This window comes from Ahaetulla prasina, chromosome 2, assembly GCF_028640845.1.
Source record: "Ahaetulla prasina isolate Xishuangbanna chromosome 2, ASM2864084v1, whole genome shotgun sequence".
NCBI lineage: Eukaryota > Metazoa > Chordata > Lepidosauria > Squamata > Colubridae > Ahaetulla > Ahaetulla prasina.
This window is the reverse complement of record NC_080540.1, coordinates 278,754,243-278,778,951: the sequence shown is the minus strand read 5'-3', so window position 1 is coordinate 278,778,951 and position 24,709 is coordinate 278,754,243. Positions and strand designations below refer to the sequence as shown.

The following is a 24,709-nucleotide window of genomic DNA, read 5'->3' as shown; positions in this document are numbered from 1 at the left end:
ATTGAGGCCCATTATCCGTGACCAACACGTCTGGGAGACCGAACGTTGCAAACAACCTGCCTAAGATCCGGACTATAGTGTCTGTGGTGGTGGATTGCAGTAGGAATATTTCAACCCACTTAGAATACGCGTCCACCACCACCAAAAACGTTTTCCCTAGAAAAGGACCGGCGAGATCTAAATGGATCCTTGCCCACGGTCCCCGGGGCATCTCCCAATCCCGGACCAGCGCAGCAGGGGCTACAGCCCTGGAGCCCTGGCATTGCTGGCAGCGTCCAACCCAATTTTCTATGTCGTGGTCTAGCTTCGGCCACCAGACATAGCTGCGACCTAGAGCCTTCATTCTCCCTATGCCCGGGTGGGCCATGTGTAGGCATTCTAACACCTGAGAGCGTAGAGCCGGAGGGATCACCACTCTGCTCCCCCAGAGTAGGCACCCCTTATGCACTGACAGTTCCCCTTGTCTGCGGGTATATGGTAGAAACTCGGGTCCCACAGCTCCTTGCGGCCAGCCCCTGCGGGCCCAGTCGAGGACTTGCACCAGTACCGGGTCCTTGGCGGACTCACGGGAGACATCCAGTGCGGAGATGGGGGAGTTAGACTCCTCTATCAGAAGCACCGGCAGGGCTGGGGCCGGGTCGACGACCGTTGCTGGGAGGGGGCAGCGGCTGAGGGCGCTCATGCGTCCTATGGCGCTGCCTGGCTTGTGCCTCAGTTGGTATGAATACGCGCAAGGAATTTCACCCACCGCGACATGCGCGTGACAATATTTGCGGGTTGCGCGGTCACTGGCCAGTAACCCTAACAGGGGCTTATGGTCAGTGACCAGGAAAAAATCGTCAGATAGATAGTCGTGGAATCTTTGATTCCTGCGACACTGTAAGAGTTTCTCATCCAGCTGACTATAGTTTCGCTCAGCTGGAGAGAGTGCGAGTAGAACGCTATGGTGCCTCCACCCATTTGGGAATAGGTGGCTGAGAACAGCCCCAACCCCAAATGGCGAGGCGCCGCAAGTGAGCGTTAGGGGAGCTTTTCATTGTATTGCACCAGGACAGCGGAAGATGTTAGAGCCGCTTGACAGCTTCAAGGAAGCTGCTGCGGCTTTAGACCAATTCCAAGGTGTGCCTGCGCCTAGGAGGCGATGGAGTGGCTCGCCACCGCCGCTTTGTGGGGAAGGAATATAGCGAGAAATTTAGGAGGCCTAAGAACGCTTGGAGCTCGGCCTTAGAAGTGGGCGTGGGGGCATTTCGGATTGCTTCGACCTTCGAGGGGCTGGCCAATGCCGCGAGCATCCACAAGGAACCCTAAGAATTCAACTTGGGGCACTCCGATCCTGCATTTGTCCCTCCGTAGCTTCAACCCCGCCTGGCGGAAACGGCCCAACACAGCCTTTACCTTGGTGACTAGTTCTGGGAGGTCCTTCCCTGACACCAGAACGTCATCAAAGTAAGGAATAACACCGGGGAGGCCATAGAGCAACCGCCCATGAGTCCCTGAATATCCCTGGTGCTACACTGACTCAATTGGAGTCGTACACTTGAAAGCTCCCGTGGGTGACGATTGTCTGCGCGATGGCCGCCTCCTCATCCACCGGAAGCTGTTGATAGGCCTGTGCCAAGTCTAACTTTGCAACTCGCCCTGTCCCAGGAGTGGAGCAAGTGTTGCACCACTGGGACAGGGTACGGGTTGGCTTGGAGCGCTTTATTAATCGTCCCTTATAGTCCGCACAGATCCGTATGGATCCGTCCGCTTCAGGGGATTACAATGGGGTTTCCACTTAGCATGATCAATGGCAACCAAAATGGCCTGGGCTATCAATTTATCCAGTTGTGCATCTACTCTCGGTCGGAGTGCTAAGGGGACCCTTCTCGGCTTCAATCGAACTGGCTGGACCTGGGGGTCAAGGTGAAGGGACACTGGGGTTCCATTATATTTACCCAGGGCGTCTTCGAAAACGTCAGCGAATTCGCTGGCCAATGCTGACGTCACATCAAGGAGTGTGGTATGGACCCCTGCCACATTTTGGCCGAGGGCAGCGGACCAGTCCAGCCCTAGGAGGGTTGGCAGGTCGCTTCTGACAACGATCAGTGGTAAGGTGCCTCGAATTTCTTGTATGCCACCCTGAATCTGCCCATGCCCAGGGTTGGGATCATTTTCCCTGATAGTCTCGCAATGTCACTTCACAGGGCTTGAGAGTTCTCTTTCCAAGCGTGAGCGAGACGCTTCAGGGTGGCCCAGGCGATGAGGGAGCGCGACGAGCCGGTGTCCACCTCCATGTCGCACGGTGCTCCTTCGAGCCGCACCGTCAAGTGTATTTTGTTGGTTGGTGCAGTGGAGGCGGCAAAGCTGACGACTTCGTCAGTAGACTCGGAGGCGGTGAAACAGGCCCGTTGACGTGCCATCGGCTTCCGGATTGGCTTTTGTGACCTGGGTCGCCCGGGCATCATCGCTGGATGGCAGGGCTGCCCTGCACACTCACGCTAGGTGTCTCGCTTCGCAGCGGCGACATACAGCTGCTTTGAATTTACAGTCGCCTCGCGTGGTCTCCTCCACACCCCAAACATGGGTTTGGCAGGTGCTTGTCGGGACGCCCTCGCCGCCTTGGCCGTAGATTTAGGCGGCGGACATCTGCTTCTTCTTCCGACGAGCCCCTTGAGTAACATCTTCGTGGTGGACGCCCAGGGGCGATCGCCGTTAGGGATCCCTTTGGTGTCGCTGGAGCTCTGCGGCGAATCATCGGCCAATTCCGCAGCTCTGGCCTCAGATAGGGCTGTGGAAAGGTCGACATCTTTTCGCGCCAGGAGACGCCGTTGGAGTCTCACGTCCCGGACGCCACAGACCAACTGGTCTAGCAACATGTCATCCAGAAAATCTCGAAACTCGCAGTGGAGGGCGGCCGAACTTAAGGAAGCCATGTATGCGTTAATCGTTTGCCCTTCCTTCTGTACGCAATGCCGGAACGCGTGCCGGCGGGCAATTCGGGACAGGGCGGGAGCATAGTGGTTCTTCAATTTTTCCACTAGTGCTTCCCAAGTCAACTCAAACACTAGCTGTGGGGCGGCGAGAGCTCGCGCGGTACTAAACACTTCGCTGCCGCATGGGCTTAGGAAATAGCCCCGTTTCCTCGCGCCGGACAGATCCGTGAGGTCATTGGCGTGGAGGAAGCATTCGAACCTCTCGATATACTCGTCCCACTTCTCGGAGGAAGGGACGAACGGTGGAAAGGTTGGCAACGCACCGGCCATAGCTGTTCAAATCGTGACGTATTTTGCTCTGTCTGTAGCTCGGATTTAATGTCGGGATAATCCCACCTTCGTCGCCAGTGTTAGATCCGAGACCGGCCCAATAAGGACAGAGGCGAGACTGCCTTAACTCCAACTTTATTGGCCATTAACAGAACAGAGACAACGCTAACACTTCAACAACTCGTTAGAACGCTTCTGAGGAGAGGCGCGCAGTTGACAGCTATATAGAAGTAGCTGTCAAAATGGGAAGCCAATGACGGCTCTTCCTGGTTCCCGCTCTTCCTTGTTGCTTGCGCCTCCACCAATCAGCACGCGGCTAATCGGCTTTGCTGGGGCAGACAGGACGTAGCCGCGAGGACTTAACACAACCCAACAAGACAGACATAGACTTCAGAGGATCATTAGAACTGCAGAAAAAACAATTGCTACCAACCTGCCTTCCATTGAGGACCTGTATACTGCACAAGTCAAAAAAGGGGCTGTGGAAATATTTACAGGCCCCTCACATCCTGGACATAAACTGTTTCAACGCCTACCCTCAAAACAACGCTATAGAGCACTGCACACCAGGACAACTAGACACAAGAACGGTTTCTTCCTGAACACGATCACTCTGCTAAACAAATAATTCCCTCAACAGTGTCAAACTATTATTAAATCTGCACTACTATTAATCTTCTCATCGTTCCCATCACCAATCTCTTTCCACTTATGACTGTATGACTGTGTTGCTTATATCCTTATGATTTATATTGATATTGATTGTTTCCTGATTGCTTATTTGTACCCTATGATTATCATTAAGTGTTGTACCTTAGAATTCTTGATGAACGTATCTTTTCTTTTATGTACACTGAGAGCATGTGCATCAAGACAAATTCCTTGTGTGTTTAATTACACTTGGCCAATAAAAAATTCTATTCTATTCTATATTCCTCAAAAAGCATTTTATTGGGACATATCAAATTGGCACAGACTTGATGGAAAACCAGCTCTAAGTTCCCGCCAGTTTTATACCCAATTAAAAGTAAAACTTTCCCCCAGAGTCGACAGTCACATAGTCCAATCAGTATATAGTCCAGTTGCTAGGTGACTTCGTTCTCCACCTTTCAAACATCTGCATGAATCTCCTTGATTCCTATGGGAAATAATTTTATTTTGGCTACAACACCCCAGCTATTTCTATACCCCTCCTCCTGGCCCTTAGCTCTAGCCTGTGTCAGCCCTGAAGCAACGCAAAAAGAAACCTCCTTAGAGGAAAGCTACAGAAAAGAAAATGGCCACAGTTAGGCCAGCTTCAGGGTAGACAGTTGCATTTTCTAAATATTCAGTTAGGAACATCTTGTGTACAAATTAAGAGTTAGTGATGTAGGATACCCTCTTGCATCAAATAAGATCATTTGTCCACCTCATGTAAACTTCCTCAAACTGGCACCCTTCAGGTGTGTTGGAAGTATGATTTCCATATTGGAAGCTGCAATCCCAACATACTTAGAAGATTCTGGTTTCAAGAGGACAGATTTATCTCAGCCTTGTCATGCTCCGTTATGCAAAGTCTACCCCCAGAAATTCTCTCTTTTGCATAACCATTAAAGATGCAATATTATTCTCCTTTTCTAGATGTCCTACAATACGTAGTCAATCTCTGGGTTCAACTTCATGGGAGACAGGTTGTTTATAAGTGCTCCATACAGGGATGAAATGCTACTGGTTGGCACCAGTTTGGGCAAACTGGTAGTAAAAAAATGCTACCAGTTCGACTGAACCGGTATTTCCAAAGATCAGCTGTGTTGCGTGATTTATATTTACTAGAAAGCAGGAAATCCTGCTTTCTGGTGAATCTAAATCCTGCAGCACAGCTGTTTCCCCCCCTCGCTGTTCTACTTACCTTCTTAAGCCTCCTTTTTCTGCGCAAAGCTTGCGTTTGGTGCGCACTGTCCATGCATAGGCAGCAAACGGGTGGCAAACCACGGAGGATTTCACCACTGGCTCCATACAACTGCAGCAAGGAGGAAATGGGCATAAGGAAATGGGAATAACTAATAAAGTTGCAATCCTATAAGCATGAGTAGTGTAGCCTCAAGCTCTCTCTTTACATATCCTAAAGGAATTCCAAGATCTTATCAAGGGAATTGGCAAACCAACAAACAACAGTAGCACAATTTCCTACTGATTTTTAACGACAGGAAATCAAAGTATACTTTCATAAGTTCCCAATAGCCTTCAAATATCTTTAAAAACTGCTTACACCTCTGAACCCGTTATGACCTTGGCTGATTCCACAAAACTAAATAGGCTTAGACTTAGGATCTTAGTCCTGGAAGGCCCACCAATATGAAGGCTGAGGGCTAGAGGGAGAAGTCAATAAGAGATTCTAGAAGATGGCAGTGGCAACCCGCTTCCAAGAAAAGAACATGCAGGTGTCCACAAAGTCACCAGGAGTTCAGTCTGACTAGATAAAGATTTTATCTTTTCAGACAAGAAAGAAGAAGCTAGGCTAGAAGAGTGTCTTCAGTGTTGGGTAGGGTTTCTTTGTTGTTGTTTTTTCTAAGAAATTGCTTTGCTCATCCACTTTGAAATTCCATTGTATGGATGGACCCATTTGCCCTCTTCTCACCTTTCTGACACACTGGTCTCTCCTCTCCCCACTTTCTCTCCCCACCCCCACCCCCACCCCCCAAGAGAGACATGTTTGGGATGCCAGTCCTGCAATGCGATTCATCCTGGGATAATCTAAAGTCAGATGCAAGGGGATATGGTCCCGCCGCTGGGGGCTATGTTATCATGGCCCAGGCCTATAACCCTATCCCTTACACCCATCTCAATTTGATCTGGACATCCGGATTTTGTAACCTCATTTTATATCTGTTCCTCTGTCCCTAATTCCATCCTGTAAAATTCTGAGGACATGTAACAAGAAGCCAGCAAGCTACTTCTCTCTCCTCTCACCAGTCTGAGCCAGTGTCACCTGCTGTTTTGGCATCACTGGGCGGGCAAGCGCTCTTGCATTCCACCCTGGAATGTCAGCTCAATGTTTGAGATTCACACCCACGTTTGGAGGGCAGAGAGAGTTGGCATCTGATGGCAAGACCGGTGTTTGCGAGCACATAAAAGTGCCGGAATCCCCTCGCATTTTGGCAGTACTTCAAGGGCTTTCTCAACAGAGAGGATCTTGACAGCATACTTGTAAACTCCACAGGTCTCAGGGGGTTCAAACGCCATGATATTTATGCTGGGGGGAGGTTGGGATCATCCAAATGCTTGGCCTGTTAGGCAGACATGGGTCTCCTCGTAAGGATCAGCATTTCTGTCACCTGTTAATTGGCATTTAAAAAGTATAAAACCATTTCAGAAGTCAACAAGGGGGACAAAACATCTACTTCCTCTACTCAAACAACAATAAAATAAGTTTCAGTTTTTTTCAAATAATTATGGTATTGAACAGAAACAACAAAGCAGACCTTCCAACATCTTTTTCCCCAGAGGAATAAAATATATTCAGTTGCACTGAATAAGAATTGGATTCGGTTGTATGTCAAGCTCTGTATAATTGAGGCAGAACATTTATTTTCTTAGTGTTGGTCAATAAAAGGCATCAAATATTTTCATCTGAAATGAATGCTTAATAAAGGGCGGGAAGTTTTGTTTTTGAGTCTTTGTTTTCATGAGCATCCTGTGAATGAATCCATTTTTCTTCACGTGGCCAGAATGGAATTAGTCACTGCTAAGTTTATAATCAATTTTTCCAAACGAGGTTTGTAACTGGCTCTTCCAACTAGGATAGGCACTGAGAAAAACCCGCATGGTTATGGATAACCATAAGCTTTGGCTCCAACTCCTCACTTAAAAAAAGAAAACAAGATTAAAAACTTCAAGAACTCTCTTGCTATTTGGAAGAAATACTATATCTTAGTTATATTATGTGTTATGTTATGTTATGTTATGTTATGTTATGTTATGTTATGTTATGTTATGTTATGTTATGTTATGTTATGTTATGTTATGTTATGTTATGTTATGTTACGTTGTTCTGTTTCTGTTTCTGTTTCTGTTTCTGTTAGGTTAGGTTAGGTTAGGTTGTCATGAGATTTATATCCCACTTATACTTTGTTCAACTCAAGGTGGTGTATATAATATTCCTTCTTTTTTCCCTACCACAATCTTGTGAGATGGGTTGGGTGCAGTGGCAGGTTTCAAATTTTTTTACTACTGGTTCTGTGGGTATGGCTTGGTGGGTGTGGCATGACTTGGTGGGCATGGAAGGGGAAGGATACTATAAAATCTCCATTCCCTCCCCACTCCAGGGGAAGGATATTGTAAAATCTCCATTCCCACCCATCTCCAGGGGAAGGTTACTGCAAAAATCCCCATTTTCTCCCGATCACCTCGACTTGGGAGGCAGAGAATAGATGGGGGCGGGGCCAGTCAGAATTTTTACTATTGGTTCTCCGAACTACTCAAAATTTCCGCTACTGGTTCTCCAGAACTGGTCAGAACCTGCTGAAACCCACCTCTGGTTGGGTGAGATTTAATTACCTGTCCAAAGTCACAGAGTCAGCTTCTCTGTCTGAGGGAGGTCTGGAAGTCGTGGTCTTGATTTCCTATTGATGGATCACAGTGATTCAAAAATCCAATAAACCAGCTGCCTCTTGTATCTTAAAATGTCACCAGCATGTTGAAGAGGGTTCATGGCTCACTTGCTGAGATAGTTGCTGATGACCCAGCATGAAAGAGTTTAATTTATATTGGTAACTATCAAGAAGATACCATGCCCTCTAAGCAAACCTTGATAGGATTCCCTCTTCTATAAAGCATTTAAGTCTGCAATGGCCAACAGAAAGAATACATGTTGAGCTGTCCCATGAAAAGGAAAATGTCCTAGAACAGTATTTTAATATAGAATAGAATAGAATAGAATAGAATAGAATAGAATAGAATAGAATAGAATAGAATAGAATAGAATAGAATTTATTGGCCAAGTGTGATTGGACACACAAGGAATTTGTTTTGGTGCATATGCTCTCAGTGTACATAAAAGAAAAAAAATACCTTCATCAAGGTACAACATTTACAACACAAATGATGGTCATAGGGTACAATTTAATCCTTAATGATAGCAACAAAAGGTTACAGTCATACAGTCATAAGTGGAAAGAGATTGGTGATGGAAACGATGAGAAGATTAATAGTAGTGCAGATTTAGTAAATAGTTTAGTAAATAGAATTATTTGTTTAGCAGAGTGATGGCCTTCCGGAAAAAACTGTTCTTGTGTCTAGTTGTTCTGGTGTGCAGTGCTCTATAGCGTCGTTTTGATAGTAGGAGTTGAAACAGTTTATGTCCAGGATGTGAGGGATCTGTATGTATATTGAATGAGGACCAACTCATTCAATCTGTTTGATTGTTGCACACAGACACCCCAAAGATAATAAACCTCTCCTGATTAGATGGGACTGGTTTAAAACAAAAACAAATCTCTTATTTATTGAGACATCTTGATAGTCCAGCATCCTAGATTACAGATATTTATTTATTTAGTGCATGGCATATCATGCATGGACTTGAGTGGTGTATGTGACCCCTGCATGTGCCTCTCTCCATGCACGTGTGCCTCCCTGCATGTGCCCCCATGCGCACACAGCCCCCCCAGCATGCAACCTGCCCGCACGCTTGCACACATGCCCCACCGCATGCTCAGCAGAGACCTGAAGACCAGCTGTCTGGCAGGAGGCACGCGCATATGCACAGCGGAACTAAGCTGGGGCGACGGCTCACGTGCCCACAGAGAGGGTGCTGCATGTCACGTCTGGCATGTGTGCCATAGGATTGCCATTATGGGTCTAGGGCATCTATCCATTGAAGCACAGCATTGCTTATATGAAAAAAATTCAGATACCTGACCAGTGTATGTCCCCAATTTACTGCCAGTCATGATGTAGTCTGCAATTTGTTGTGGGAACTTGCAGTCACACTGAGGGGAGGCTACTATGCCTCCTTTAGACAGCAAGCAGATGCTATTTGAGGAGCGACTCTTATTCAGGATTGTCCATTGCTGTGTGTGTTGTGACCCAGGCCCAAGTAGGTAGTGATAAACTTAGTCCGTGGAAAAAAACAAACTTTATTTGAACAGCTGGGAATTACTTCATTCCCACCATCGTTCAACTCAAAGTAAAACAAATGCCTCCCAACACAAATTCCTCAGTTATCTCAAAAACTTTAGTACAATTAGCCAAACTGCCAAAGGCCCTTCCTGGCAAACATCCAGAAGCCACAAAAACAAAGATGCATACGAAGCAGAGGACGAAGCAGAAGACGCAGCTACAACGTTGTTTTCCGGCAAAGCTGAAACACCGGTGCTGGTCTGTTTTAAGCCTTATGGGAGGGGCCAATCATCTCTTGGCCCTACTCCTGAGTTGTCCTCTCTGCTTGAGATGCTCTTGCCTTCTGGCAGCCCTTCTCATGTGTGCATTAGGAACAGGCTCCTCCTGTTCCTCTGCCTCACTACTATCAGTCTCTGGAGGCTCTGGAGTCCGCACCTCACTTCCCATGGCCCTGGCCTCCCCTCAGCCTCATCGCTGTCCGACTCCGTTGCCAGCTCTGTAGGCTGTTGACGGACCACAACAGTGAGGTAGTTCAAAACCCGGCAACTTTTGTGTGGGATCATTTATATGTCTTCCTTTGTCAGGACATTCAACAATCCATTTGGCTTTCCATTAGCAATCGATGTCAATGTTTTTGAGCAGATGTTGTGCCAGTGCCAGTGGGGGCTTCCTAGATTTGAGCTTTTCGCCAACAAATGAGCATGAACCAGTAGGAGTGAGTTGCTCATAATTTTTCTGCATTCTTTCACCAGCGCATTTTGGTTTAGCCTCCAGATATTCTGTGGCTGTTCAAAACAGAAAGTTAATTTTGTGAAGTTTTAATTATCGTCTACTCCACTCTTCTCCAACCTGATGTTCTCCAGGGATGCTGATGCTGCTCAAGGATTATGGGAGCCACGGTAAAACTCACCAGCAGAGCAACAAGGAGAGCACGTAGGATCTTTCCCACCTCAGCAATGCTATTTGAGATGCTTTTATCCAGATCCAGAAATGCTGGGAATTGAAACTTCAGCATGCAAAACATGTGTTTTGCCATTTTGCTTTGGCTCCTCGTTAAAGTCTTGTGAAATTCCACTAGCAGCAAGAGTGGGCATAAGGCCATCCCCTGAAAAGCTTGCGGAGGGCCGTTTGCTTTGCATCGACTATTTAAAATTAGACTTGACTGAAGAGGGTAATAAAGATACTACGAAGGAGAAAAGATGGATTAGAAAAGCAAGCAAAAACAGCATCTGGGCAACCAGTGAAATTAATCTCCAAATGGCAAACAAGACAACTTGACAAATTAATTAGTGCGTAGGAAAGAATTGTGGGAAATCTTGAACGCAATTCTCCTTTTAATAGGGATTTTCCATTCTGCTGTTTGCAGACTTTGGAAAGCATTATTGCATTGGCTTCACATCAGCTCAAATAGTCTTGTTATTCAAAGGTGTATATACATATACACACACACATACACACATATATGAATTAAAGCAGAGAAGCTTAGAATAAGAATACAGAATCAGGATTCTTCAGCCATATTATGGTTGGTCACATAGCCAGATTTTTAGGCTGGATTTGGTATTTTTATATGTCTACTGAGTCCTTCCCAGGTCCTGGGATAGGCAAAAGTTGCTGTTTCATGGTGTTAAAAATATCTAAGTGCCAAAGCCCACTGTAATTACATTGCCAAAAAGGCATTAAGAGTTGTTAACCTAATCTTGCACAGTTTTTTCCCTGGTAATATTGTATTACTAACTAGAGCATACAAAACATTTGCTAGATCAATTCTCGAATACAGTTCATCTGTCTGGAACCTGCACTGCATATCGGACATTAATACAATTGAAAAAGTCCAGAGATCTTTCACGAGAAGAGTCCTCCACTCCTTTGCTCACAACAGAATACCTTATGCCACCAAACTTGAAATTTTGGGTTTATATAACTTAGAACTACGTCACCTTCGGTCCGACCTAAGTGTAGTACATAAAATTATCTGCTACAATGTCCTATCTGTTAATGACTACTTCAGCTTCAACCACAACAACACACAAGCACACAATAGATACAAACTTAAGGTAAACCGCTCCAAACTCGATTGCAGAAAATACGACTTCAGCAACAGAGTGGTCAAGGCCTGGAATGCACTACCTGACTGTGGTTTCTTCCCAACCTCTCAACTTCATCAGAGCATCATAAGTCCTTCATCATATATACAGGGTGTATACATGGAGTGGGTACACATGGAGGGGATGATTATTATTGTGGTTGGTCAGATAGTGAGATAGATGTTTAGACTGACTTTGGCATTTTTATCCATCTATCAAGTCCTTTCCAGGACCTGGAATAGGCAGATATTGTTTTTTATTCATGTTAAAGATACCAACGTAGGATGTAAGCAATTCCAAGTAAAGCTACCATTCGAAATTGACTGATGGTGATTTTGTCAATGCCAATGTCATTTTCTAAACTCTATTAGGTTAGGTCAACTTTTTTTCCTCATTTAATGATGGTCCCCAATCAACAGGCTCATCTTAGTCTTTATAGCTCTTTGCAATTTGCGACCACCGTATCTGAGGGAATGTTGCTCCCCATTTTTTCTTAGTTGCAGTCTAAAAATATTTTGTGAAGCTTTATTCTAAATGTATTTCTACCCTAAGATGAGGAAAAAGGGTACCCAGAGTGCTGCAATCTGAGCTTTTAAATCATCTGTTACAGCTGAGCAGTTCTCAGCAGATGGCAGGCAGCACCTAACTCACCTTGGCTGATCTCAAAAGCACTTAACTAAGTCATATTTGCAGACTTATGAAGGTGAATATATGTGTCCCAGGGTAATGTTGTAGGATCCAATCTGGGTCAATCACTGGGACCTGAGGTTTAGTCTTTCAAGCTTTCAGACTCATGCTGGAGCCCATCCTCAGGGAACTTCTCTCTTACCAGAATGTTCCAAGAAAGCTTGGAAGGTTCCTGGTGGCTGACCCAGATTGGGATCCTGCAGGATAGGACGTGGACTGAAAAGTACACCAGTCCCCAGAAAACATTGCGGGGAGGGAGCAGATCCCAGAGGAAAAGACAAAGGCAAACCATCTCTAGGTTGTTCCTTAGAAATATACATGGATCTGCCTGTGTACCAGTCATCAGATGCTGAGATGAACTCTAGTGTTCAAGTCATAAAAACTTCAGTGGAATGCCTTGACCAATCCTTGAATACAGCTCATCTGTCTGTCAACCCGCACTGCATATCGGACATAAACACAATCGAGAGAGTCCAGAGATATTTCACAAGAAGAGTCCTCTACTCCACTGCTCGCAATAAAATACCTTATGCCACCAGACTCCAAATTTTGGGCTTAGACAATTTAGAACTACGCAAACTTCAGTCTGACCTAAGTATAGTACATAAAATTATCTACCACAATGTCCTCCCTGTCAATGACTACTTCAGCTTCAACCACAACAATACAAGAGCAAATAATAGATACAAACTCAAGGTAAACCGCTCCAAACTTGATTGCAGAAAATATGACTTCAGCAACAGAATGGTCAATGCCTGGAATGCACTACCTGACTCTGTAGTTTCTTCCCCAAACCCCCAAAACTTTAAGCTTAAACTGTCTACTGTTGACCTCATCCCATTCCTAAGAGGCCTGTAAGGGGCGTGCATAAATGCACCCGTGTGCCTACCGTCCCTGTCTTAATATTCCTCTTTTACTTACTCTTCTCATGTATCCAAATTATGTTTACACTTTTACCTGTTATCTTATATATGATTGACAAAATAAATAAAAATAAAAAATAAAAAATAAAATAAAATTTGATGCTAGTTCAGCTGAACCATTTCGCTGAAACTAAGTGACACCGCTCAAAAGGAAGCAAAGTTGGTAGGTTATTTCACTTCACTTTGCTTTTGAGGCTGGGGTTAGTAGAGTTGCACTCACGAAGTCTGTTCAAGTGATACAAGATGCCAAGCCTAAGTATAGTTGGGCATGAAGCCATCTTCTCAGTTAGCTAATCTTAAAGATGTATTTAAGCTATCTCTTACTATGAAAACCATCTTGTAACTTTGATCACTGAATAACAGCTACGCGGAAATCCATGAGACTCCTGAAAAGCAACTATCATGTTCCATTTTTATTTTATTTTATATTTTATTTATTGATTGTTATTTTATTCCTTTCACTGAGGACATTTCATGAATAAAGTAAGCCCTATTTCTTAAAGTAACCTGAAAAATATTTTTTTTCTTATACACTACCCAGAGTCACTTGCTTTGGAGATGGGCGACTATATCAATTAGATAAGTATGTGAAGTTTCTGAAAGATGCCCTAATTAATTCATGAGCTTGACAAAATAAATAAATAAAGTCTGCTCACAATATTAAGAAGCTTTATCAATATTTTGATTTGATTAGCTTTACTTATAAAAACATTATTCTTGATCAAAGATAGCTGCGGTACTTGATTTTAAACCCAAAAATGAGGGGGAAAAGTTAAACTCATACACCACACAATACAGAAGGAGATTTTCAACATTATGGTTCTTAAGTCATGTCAATTATTTTATTTAAATAAAATATCAGATCCCCACCCAGACTGAAACACAATAATCTTAGGAAAGTATGTAAAAGATTTAAAAGAATCTTAGTGTGGGAAAAATATCCATCTGGTTCAGTTCCAACCTGGGAGAAAGACACTGGAAACATGGAGGCTGATTGGAAAGATGGTTTAATGATGAACAGAATCAGCAGCATTTATGGTTCTGGTGTGCAGCTGATAAAATGGAGGTGGGGAGGGTATTTATACTTTCTTTGAGTTTGGCACTTGAGCTTCCTGTTCCTGTGCAAGAACATGTATTCTACTGACTGTTGTCAGATTCCTATCGGGTCATGTAGGGGTCATAGCTGGCTCTATAGGCAAAAGGAAGGAATGCAAATCCTAGGTGTTTGTTTGAGCTAAGGTTGGTTGAAGTTTGGACTGCTTTGAAAGGTGTTGGGCAGGGGCGGGTTTCAAAACCCATCGTATCGGTTTGGTTGTGGGTGCGCGTTTGCATGCATCATTTCTGCATATGCGCAGAAGTATCTGGGCTGGTGGACAGAGCCTCCTGCCACCGCTACCAGTTCACCCGACTGGGGCAAACCGGTAGCAGCCCAGGCAATTCCTATTGTGGCTTAATGGCTTTTGTCCTCTGTTGGCTCTTGAGTGAGGGTTAATCCTACCATTCTGCCTTTGTTTCAAAATATCTTGTCTTAATGTATTACCAAATCTGCATTTCTGAAAAGGAGGCCTCCTCAGTTTGGTTTCTGAAAAGGCTGGCCCAATCTTTCTTAATGGGCACAAAATATCTGCTGGGGCTATTAAGAAAGTGGGGTTGCTTTCTGCCTCTAAAAAAACATGCTTCTCCATTTCTCCTTTAGGAGAAATATAATATTCTGCCTTTTTCATATTTCCCAAAATATTTAATTCTTCTAAGAGAGAGGTGAGTGCTAACTTTCTACATTAGAAAACAGCTGACTTCATGGGAGGGCTCTGTAGTAACCCCCAGGTTAGGGGAAAGAGGTAGATGAAACGTGGATAGCTGGTTCCTTACTGCCCAGATCTCCAATGTCATGGGATCTATGGGGTCAGAGACTTGGCAGGAAAACCATTGGGGTCCTCATTTTCCTGCCACCTTCTCCAGATCTGGAAATCAGCTACCAATAGCTTATGAATAATTTGATTTTGATTAATGGCTAAGGCTATTGTTCTAACCATGTGCTGAAACTTGCTTCCATTCCCTATCCCCATCTTGGTTAGAATTGTTTATATGTTATCTTGCCAGCTGGTGATATTTGACAAGATAGGAGAAAAACAAAGCCACTCAGAGTACACCCCTCCTAGAAGAATGAAATATTTTAGGAAATATTAAAAAGGCAGGATAAAATATTTCCCCTAAAAGAGAAATACAAATATTAAAGGAAGCAGAAACTCAGCTCCTTGCCCCCAGCAGATATTTTGGTGCACATTAAGAAAGACTGGGACAGCCTATCTACAAGACAAAAGACCTCCAGCTCCAGGGGGATGGGATTAAGACATGACCCCTCAGGACGTAATAGGGTTAGCCCTCTACCCATCTACCAGCAGGGCGAACTGCATTTCAGAATTTCCTAATCACCCAGCAAGGTTCAACCAAACTTTATCTCAGACAACCTCAACCCCCTGCATAGCCCCGTGGGAGTCTGACAGCAGCCAATAGAATACATATTCTTGCACAGGAACAGGAAGCTCAAATTCAAAGCCCAAGCAAGTGTATAAATACCTTTCACTCTCCACTCCAGGACCTCAAATCCATGTGGTTCTGTTCATCAAAAAACCATCTTTCCAATTAGACTCCATGTTTCCAGTATCTTTCTCCCCACTTGGAACTGAACCAGATGGTTATTTTTCCCAACGGTAGAATCCCAATTGACCTTATTCTTCCTTTCCTATTGTCCTTTTGCCTTTATGCTTATTCCCAGGTCTCTTAATCTCTAAAGCAGATTTTGAGGGTGAAACTATGCTGAAACTATAGGGTGTGTATTGCAGGAGATGAAGAAGCAACAATCCAAGAGAGGATTGGATAAAAAGGGGCCAATGATCATAATATTCGGACTAGGCCGAAGGCTTCCATACTACCAATTAACATATTTCATTTTTCTAGGAAGGAGGTTGGTAACTATATAGGCAACTCCATGGCGCTCTTCTTTCTATTGGTCTATGCATACAAAGCACGATAACCTGATGCCCACATAGATGCAACTCTGTTCTCCTTGTTGTTGTTGTTAGTTGCCAAGTCTTGTCCGACCCATGGCGACCCCATGGACAACATTCCTCCACGCCTTCCTATCCTCTACCATCCTCTGGAGTCCATTTAAGCCCACGCCTACTGCTTCAGTGACTCCATCCAGCCACCTCGTTCTCTGTCGTCCCCTTCTTCTTTTGCCCTCAATCTTTCCCAGCATTAGGCTCTTCTCCAGTGAGTTCTTCCTTCTCATTAGGTGGCCAAAATATTTGAGTTTCATCTTCAGGATCTGGCCTTCTAAAGAACAGTCAGGGTTAATCTCCTCTAGGACTGACTTGTTTGTTTGCCTTGCAGTCCAAGGGACTCGCAGTTCAATAATTAATAATAGTTTACATTCAATCAATCACAAGTCTGATATCAGAGGGGCCCAATCCGAGCCCCAGGATGGTGTAAGTCCCCCAAAGATTTGCCTGCAGCACTGGAGACCTATTACTAATGGCCATTTTTAATGCAACCCAATTGTCAGATGTTACATTTTTTTCTATCCTGCTCTACGGAGTAGAGAGTTGGTCTCGGAGATCATTAAAGCTCACGCCTACTGCTTCAGTGACTCCATCCAGCCACCTCATTCTCTGTTGTCCCATTCTTCTTTTGCCCTCAATCTTTCCCAGCATTAGGCTCTTCTCCAGTGAGTCCTTCCCAGTGATGGGATTCAAATAATTTAACAACCGGTTCTCTGCCCTAATGATTTCTTCCAACAACCAGTTCACCAAACTGCTCAGAAAGTTAACAACCGGTTCTTCCGAAGTGGTGCGAACTGGCTGAATCCCACCACTGGTCCTTCCTTCTCATTAGGTGGCCAAAGTATTTCAGTTTCGTCTTCAGGATCTGTTCTCCTTAACAAGCATTAATTCTCAAGATTCATTCAAATGTGGGGGACACATTGGCTTTTTATGTGGCAGTTACTGAATTTATTATGTGTTGGATTCACAGGTCTATTTCATGTGAACCCTGTTACTAAATGACACCAAGAGCAAAGCCCAAAGATATTGTGGATAACTAGCGCCCTCTAGTGTACTTCAGTGGGACAGCAGTGTTAGTTTCAATGATCTCTCTTTTTTGCACACTTCAGATCGCCTTCAGAGTTTTTGTCTCTGGCTAGGATATGGATTGTGTTTTGGCAGTTTGCATATTTATTTTGCCCTTCACTGTCCTCTCCACCAGCTCCTCTTTCTCCAATCCTATTAGGCTTCCTAACCATACCTCTAGTTACTTTTCTGAAAGAGATAAAAATTGCTCAAAAGTCCTCCAAAAGAAATGCAAATTTCAAATTTATTGTTGCTTCGGATCCAATTTCCCATCTAGGTTGGCCTTTTACTTTTGCCTGGAAGGTGTCCTTGTATCATGTTCTCAACATTCGAAGAAGCAAATTTATACAGTCCGATGGCAGGTCTTCTTTGGGTTCGTAGAAAGTTAGCACCCACCCCTCTCCTAGAAGAATGGAATATTTTGAGAAACACCATGTTTCCCCGAAAATAAGACCCTGTCTTATATTTTTTGGAACCCTGAAATAAGCACTTGGCCTTATTACCATGCGCTCAAAAGCCCAGTTGGGCTTATTATCAGGGGATGACTTATTTTGGGGTAAACAGGGTACCGTATTTTTTGGAGTATAGGATGCACCTTAATTTTTGGAGAGGAAAATAAGAAAAAAGTTGATTGGCAGGTGGATTGGCCTCCCGGAATACCCCCAATCAGCTGTTCCCAGAGGTGAATTTTAGCTGCAGGTTCCTTGGCTGTGAGCTCTGTGCCTTGCTTTTTTTGGCTTTTTTTCCCCTGCCTTTGAAACTCCGTTTCAGAAAAAAACTTTTTTCTGCCTCTGAAAGCCTCCAAAACAGAACTTCAGAAAAAAAAGCCTCTGAAGCTCTGTTTGGGATCTTCTTTTCTGAAGCTCTGCTTGGGGGCTTTTTTTCTGAAGCTCCGTTTCTGATGCTTTTTTCAGCCTCTGAAACCTCCATTTGAGAAGCTGGGTGGAGCTACATTCGGAAAATAAGATGCACCCAGATTTTCACCCTCATTTTTTGGGGAAAAAGGTGTGTCTTATACTCCGAAAAATACGTTATTTAAAAAGGCAGGATAAAATATTCCCCCTAAACGAGAAATAAAAATCTTAAGGGAGACAGAAATTCAGAGCCTCAGCTCCCTGTCCCCTCCCTCCCCAAGTTGATACTGAGCTGGGGCAGCTTTTAGAAATGCAGATTTGGTAATCCATTACTGCCTGTAGCAAGGTCTGGCTCTGAACAAAGGTAGGGTTAGCTTTCAGCCACAATAGGAATTGCATCAGCCAAACTTCAACCAAACTTAAGCTCAGACAAACTCCCAGGGTTTGTACATGGCACCATGGGAGTCAGTCAACAGCCAATAGAATACATGTTCTTGCACAGGAACAGAAAGTTCAAGTGCAAAGCCCAAGAAGAGGTATAAATACCCCTCACTCTGAACTCCCTGTGGTCAGCTGCCCAGAACACCCATGTGGTTCTGCTTCATCAATAAATGGACTGTCTTTCCAATCTGCCTCCAGCCTCCATTTTGTCTCCAGTGCCCTTTCTCCCAGCTTGGAACTGGACCTGGATATTTCTCTCTACAGGTTCACCTTTCTAGACATCCACAAGTGGTGGAACGGGGTTACAAATAGCCTAGGTATTATCAAAAATGGCCTTTGGTTCTTATTCTTCTGTTAAACTCATTTGGGAATAACTTTTTTGGGATTCAGTCTTTTTAGTTATTGCCTTCTGGGAATTAACTAAATTCTTCTCACTGAAAAGAAAGCAGAGCAACAATTTTGGCCAACCTAGTTGTCAAACCCTATCATGGTCTGTACCCATATCATTTTGCCTTTTACTGTGCGCTCAGATTGTCCCCTTCCAAATCCCCCCTTCTGCCCTGAATCCTATCTCCCCAGGCTTCTTGGTGTGATTCCTCTCTGTGCATCTATTTTGCATTTTCTTGATCCTCATCCGGTCCAAATTTTCATCTCCGGCTCCTGGTCCAGCTATTCCACTTATGTCTCTGTGAGCCCCTGGCACATGCATGTGCTTCCGCAGGATGACGATGGATGGCAAATTTAATCAGCCCGATTTAGCCTATCATTAAGTTTCTTTGTTGCTTTCCTCTGCTGATCCCTGTTTGAATCATCATACTCGATGCATTCAGTGCCCTATCTACTTTTAAACTTTCTGACTTCAGCTAGCCATCATCAGAGATCAAAAGCTGTAATTCTTAAGCGTGGATGTGCAGACAGCTTCTTCAATAGAGTTCTGACCGGGTATATATAATAGACCTTCTCACATTATTTTTCCCCATCTCCAGAAAACATTCAGCATCTTCCTAGGGTCTTTTATTGTAGGAGAGGAAATTTTAGATTAACAGCCACTTGGAATATGTGTGAAGTAAGTAGCTGTAGAAATGTAGTCAGATAATTTTTGTTTATTGTGCTGTTATGATAAATACGTGCAGTATCACCATAGAATAAAATAACAATTGATTGACACATTGCAGTTAGTTATGCCATAATATAAAACAAGTAGCTTTTAAAGTAAAGATCTGTGACCTGTAATAATATTAACGTCTATATGTTCAAAGTAACAGATAAGAATTATACAGCAGCAATGAATTCCAAATGGATAGAATGTTTACATAGCTATAAAAGAATGACAGTTTTAGATCATATGAAACAAAACTTACAATGGACATTTAGAGCCCATACATGGCTCAAGTAGTAATGAAAATGAACAGATGCTATGACTGATACTCAAATCTGGCCCTAGTCTAGAGGTTTTCTAAAGGAATGCCTTTCCAGCATTTAATCCACAAAACACTTCTCAGAATCATATATTTATTAACTGGAACCTAGGTTTTACAATCAGTACTGAAGAAAATAACACTTCTTTGTATCTGTTGATTAATTTATACTCAAAGGTTTCTCTCTCCTTCGAGTGCCTCAATTAAATCCATTCACTGGCTTCCACACCCACCCTCCAAATGTGCATGCTCTCCATTCAGTTTCACACACACCCTGCTAATAGATGTGTATTAGATTTTTCTTTTCTTCTACCAATTATTTTATTTATCAATCAATCGTATTCATATGGCTGCCCATCTCACAGAAGAATACAGGTTCTGTATTTGCTGTATATTCTATACTGGGTTGTAATGATATTCTGAAAAACAAGCTAGATTCCAGGCACATACAAAGAAACAACCGTAAAGGACATGATCTGTAATTCTAAATGACTGTCCACAAGATCAGAATTAAATGACAGCCTCAAACTGTGTGTTGCCTTATGCTAATACAGTTACAGGAATGTTACAACCCCCCCACCAACAATATTCAGGCAGCAGAAAGGGAGGAAAATTTTCCCCAGACTACCCCTCTCCTTCCAGGACAAGACGGAGCCCTTTGGTAAAAATTAACCATCATGGTCTAGAATGCAGGCAGAGATCATGAAAAATCAAAAGTATTTTGGTAACAGCCTGGCAAGAAATGCACCTGGTCCTTTGTATAACTGAAACAATTTTCAGTCTATAGCAGAAGGCAAAATCAATTATTCAATAATCCACAGTCATTAACCAGTTTGATCTAGTCAGAGATGCATGCCCAATGCTACTTATGGCAAACACACCAGAATATGAACTGGTTAAGGTAGGAGGAAGAGAGGAGGAGGAGGAGGAGGAGGAGGAGGAGGAGGAGGAGGAGGAGGAGGAGGAGGAGGAGGAGGAGGAGGAGGAGAGGAAGAAGAAGAAGAAGAAGAAGAAGAAGAAGAAGAAGAAGAAGAAGAAGAAGAAGAAGAAGAAGAAGAAGAAGAAGAAGAAGAAGAAGAAGAAGAAAATTTCCCTGAGTGTTATTAATGGAAACACAAATTCAAATCAAGTTACATAATTTAATTGTTATGGCTTTTTGGGAAGCTCCAGGGGAAGGGGAGCAAGCATCCGTACATGACAGATCATGAACACCTATATTGCGAGGCCAATGATAATATGCATGGGAACGAATGACAATGGCATTGCTGTAACTCAGGAAGTTCAGGATTATGCCCCGCTGGCATTTCAGGAACCCTGGGCATGCATTCCTGATTCCAGTTGCCGCATACGTGAGATAGTCCCAGCAGCTGGCCCTCATAACTTCATAGGATCGGATTTATCGTTCCTTGCATGGAGTGTAGAATGAAAGTCCGGTCTAGGATTTAACTGTACCTGGTGGGTTTCCAGTCTGCAAACCATAACGCATGTGTGAGGATCAGCCAGTCTTGCCCGAGCTTGTCAGATTTGGTCTTGCTTGCCACTTCCACAAGCTGTACACATGGCAGATTGCTCTGGTCTCAAGTTGCACCCCTTAAATAACATTGATGGTGAGGAGGAGGGGAAGGAGGAGGAGGAAGAGGAGGAGGAGGAGGGAAGCTGAGATCTAGTGGCTACTCTAAATGCTACTTTACGGGAAAGATTATCTTATCAGAATACAATTTCTTTCTTTTTCTCCCTGCATCCTACTTGGGGCCGATTTAAGTGCCTAGACAAATCACTCAACTAGGCCATTAGTTCCTGGTGGGAAGAAGACTGCTATCATGTGCTTAGCTGTCAGTCTAGAGGTGAGGACACTGGACAACTGTGCAAGCACAACATCCTCATCTAAGGACCTTACACTGGAGATCACTTCCTCTGGCAGGAGATCAAAGGGAGATTTTTTTTTTATCCCTCAGCGCATGGCACAGGGTTTATCTTTGGGGCCAAGTCTTTGAATTATTTTAATGCGTCGTTGCAGGCCCTCCAAATGTTTCAGACACATTTAACATGCCGGGATTACAGCGGAGCTGAGATAGAAGTTAGGATTTCGCTGAGATAATTTTTGAAAAGATTCCCAGAATGCTGGAGATTGGAAAGGAAGATGAAGGGGAGGGGAGGGGGGGTATTGGGTGCATCATAATGAGAGGGATACTTCATGCCAATTTGTAAGCGGAAGGAAGTAAGGGATTGAGAAAGACATTAAATAAATACATACAGTATAACTACTTCCACTGGCCATCTCACCTTCACCGGTTTCTTCATCAAAGAACAGTTTTGTACACTGTAAGTTTGTACTGTTCTCATTTAGAAATAATTTGCAGGAACATGTCATTTCATTAGAAGATGGCTTATGATTTTACAAGCTCAACGAGGAGTCAGATGGTCAATTTGCTGTAGTGCCTAAAGCACTAGTCTAGAAACTGGGACACTGTGATGTTCTAGTTGTACTTAGACCAGGGGTCTCCAACCTTGGCAACTTTAAGGCTTTAAGACTTGTGGACTTGAATTCCCAGAATTCTGGAAGTTGAAGTCCACAAGTCTTAAAGTTGCCAAGATTGGAGACCCCCTGGTCTAAGTACAACTAGAACATCACAGTGTCCCATCCTCAACTTAGTCCTTCAGCTTCCAATGTTGCACTCATCGCCATTGTAACTGAATCTATCCAACTTGCTACTTGTCATCCTTTTCATCTTTCCCTCCCTCCCCCTTTCCCAGCATTAGAGCTTTTTCCAGAGAATTGGGTCTTCTCATAATGTATTCAAAATAGGATAATTTGAACCTGATCATTTGTGCCTCAAGTGAGAACTTTGGGATGAGATTTGTTTAATGACCCATTCTTTTCATTTCTTTGGTTGCCCACAGTATTTTCTGCTCTGCAACACCATCAGTTCAAAGGCATCAATATTATTTCTGACATCTTTTTTATATTCTTTGGCTTTCTCAATGATCCTGCATACATCAGCAATGTCTTGCATTCTTCCCTCCCCCACAAAGATAGCCAGAACATTTGGCATCTATTTCTATGTAGGCCTCTAATGTGTTGAATGATCTTAAGGATTATTTTTCTAGCAGGTGAAATCAAAAGTATTGTATGATGACTTGTACATTGTTTTTTATTTGGAACCACCCAGACTTGGTATATACATGTCTTAAATCAATAAATAAAAAGAAATTTTATTAAGTCTCCTTTTTTTTTTAATGTTGGAATTTAGATCGATCACTTCCAGTCAATTGGCTACTGTGTCATTCTCCAGAATTGCTGGAATAGAATAGAATAGAATAGAATAGAATAGAATAGAATAGAATAGAATAGAATAGAATAGAATAGAATTCTTTATTGGCCAAGTGTGATTGGACACACAAGGAATTTGCCTTGGTGCATATGCTCTCAGTGTACATAAAAGAAAAGATATCTTCATCAGGGTACAACACTTACAACACTTATTATTATTATTATTATTATTTAAATTTTTATACCGCCCTTCTCCCGAAGGACTCAGGGCGGTTTACAGCCAGATAAAATAAACATTCCTATTACAAAATAAATACTATTAAAATACCACTAAAAAACTTATTCAATTTGGCCGCAATTAAAATTTAGCAAATAATAAAACCCATTAAAAACCCATTAAAAACCCATCGATAAAACCCAATTAAAAACCCATAAAAAGCTAACCCAGTCCAGCGCAAATAAATAAGTGAGTTTTGAGCTCACGAAAGGTCTGGAGGTCCGGAAGTTGACGAAGTCCTGGGGAGTTCGCTCCAGAGGGCGGAGCCCCCACAGAGAAGGCCCTTCCTGGGTGTCGCCAGACGACACTGTCGCTACCGACGGCACCCTGAGGAGTCCCTCTGTGAGAGCGCACGGGTCGGTGAGAGGTATTCGGTAGCAGCAGGCGGTCCCGTAAGTAACCCGCCCTATGCCATGGAGCGCTTTAAAGACGCTCACCAACACCTTGAAGCGCACCCGAAGGCCACAGGTAGCCAGTGCAGCCTGCGCAGGATAGGTGTCACCGGGAGCCACGAGGCTCCTCTATCACCCGCGCAGCTGCATTCTGACCAACTGCAGCCTCCGGATGCCCTTCAAGGGGAGCCCCATGTAGAGAGCATTGCAGTAGTCCAGACGAGACGTCACAAGGGCGTGAGTGACTGTGCACAAGGCATCCCGGTTCAGAAAGGGCGAACTGGCGCACCAGGCGAACCTGGTGGAAAGCTCTCCTGAGACGGCCAAATGATCTTCAAAAGACAGCCGCATCCAGGAGAACGCCCAAATTGCGCACCCTCCATCGGGGCCAATGACTCGCCCCGACAGTCAGCCGCGGACTCAGCTGACTGTACCGGGATGCCGCATCCACAGCCACTCCGCCTTGGAGGGATTGAGCTTGAGCCTGTTTCTCCCCATCCAGACCCGACGGCTTCCAAACACCGGGACAGCACTGATAGCTTCATTGGGGTGGCCCGTGGAAAAGTACAGCTGGGTGTCATCAGCGACAGCTGGTACTCACACCAAGCCACTGATGATCTCACCCAGCGGTTTCATATAGATGTTGAACAGAAGGGCGAGAGATCGACCCCGCGGCACCCCACAAGTGAGGCGCCGGGTCGACCTCTGCCCCCGTCAACATCGTCTGCATCGTCGGAGAGATAGGAGGAGAACCACCGATAAACGGTGCCTCCCACTCCCAATCCTCCAACCGCGCAGCAGGATACCATGGTCGATGGTATCAAAAGCCGCTGAGAGGTCTAATAGGACCAGGGCAGAGGAATAACCTCATCCCTGGCCCTCCAGAGA

At 44.1% G+C, this 24,709-nt stretch overlaps 1 long non-coding RNA gene across 1 annotated transcript in view; it reads right to left on the bottom strand.

Moving 5' to 3' along the window:
- Nucleotides 1-5,237, bottom strand: part of LOC131191663 (uncharacterized) — a 57,651-nt gene extending 52,414 nt beyond the window's left edge. Inside the window, exon 1 of the long non-coding RNA XR_009153553.1 lies at nucleotides 5,134-5,237. This is a non-coding gene — a long non-coding RNA (uncharacterized LOC131191663). The remainder of the gene's footprint in view (nucleotides 1-5,133) is intronic.
- Nucleotides 5,238-24,709: the final 19,472 nt, after the last annotated feature.